Below are 1,411 nucleotides of genomic sequence, written 5' to 3' on the forward strand. Positions count from 1 at the left end.
CTCTAAGCTAAATGTATTCAGGTATCTCAGTCTGATGCTTCCCAGAGCTATCTCTGTAGTTATCCTATTGTTTTTCCTTAGCATTTTTTTGCTAGAATTTAAGAGCTAACATCAATCGAGGTTTTGAAATGGAAGGTCATGTCATTCCCATAAAACATTGGGTTGTGGTACAATTAAGTTTCCCCTGCAAACACATCAAGAGAAGATGGGAAATTATGATATTATGGAATTCATTTATCTGAGATGCTCAAGGATTGGATTTGGGAGCGGGGCCAAAGAGTTTCAGAGAACCTATAAGATTTGCTCCAGGGTGATCCGCAAGGTATGGTCAAAGAGTCAAGATGGTGGACTCAAAGATGTAATCAAAGCTCTGCTCATGTTGTGTTGTGGCTGCCATCTTGACTTTGTTGACCATACTCTGGGAACACTCCTTCTTTGCTCCCAGTATTTACTCTACAACAGGGGTGTCAAACTCGCGTTGTCATGTAATCACATGACGTATCACAACTCCACCCCCCCTTCGCTAAACCGGAGATGGGTGTGGCAGCGTCTGACAAATCTGGCTCGTGAGCTGCGAGTTTGACACCCATGCTCTATAATGTAGTGTTCATTGATGGACTTTAAAACGGATTGCAAGAGGACTAGATAGTCTTTCTCTTTCATCTTCCATGAAATATGTATGGAAGATATGTTTTTCTTCTATTTACTGGCTTCCCAGAATCACTGTTTTTGTCCTTTTTTCTCCATTTGTTTCCAGAGATTTATAAACACTCACTCCAACACTTCTCTTCTCTGAATGCATCCTCTCAGAAACCAGTGAAGTTTAATATACTGACTCTGGTACCTTTAAAATCTCATTCTACTTTCTGTCTGCCTTCAATTCAGTCCCATAGGAGAAGGGAGTCTAAAATACAATCTAAGATAGATAGAGCAACTTCCTTCTTTTAATTCCAAACCCAGGAATGCATAGGCAACTTCCATTTTTATCAACATGTACCAGGGGAAAGGTGGACAGTCACTTAATATTGATTCTGGGTGTTTCAGCAGCTTCACCCCAAAATGGTTGAACAGCTTGTGATAATGCTTCTGAGATGCATGCTGGTTTCTAATTCATCCCACCCCATTAAAAAATTGTTCAGCTTGCTTGATTGGATACACAAACATTTGTCACTGTATAAACAGGAAGCAAGTTCAGGGCCTAATTTTGCAATGGTACCATGGGAAAGGTCATTAGATTAAAAAAAAGAAGTCTATAGCAGAACGTGTGAGGAGTTCCAGCCTGTAATCAGCTTTCATTCTTCCTTGCAGTGAAGTAATCATTTCTGTCTCTAATGCTTCCAGCTGCATCTGGGTTAACCTCAGAGCTCTCTTCCCCACCCCCACCCCCTTGACTCAGAACTTCAAAGTTAGT

The sequence above is a fragment of the Thamnophis elegans genome, chromosome Z (genome assembly GCF_009769535.1).
Source record: "Thamnophis elegans isolate rThaEle1 chromosome Z, rThaEle1.pri, whole genome shotgun sequence".
Taxonomy (NCBI): Eukaryota; Metazoa; Chordata; class Lepidosauria; order Squamata; family Colubridae; genus Thamnophis; species Thamnophis elegans.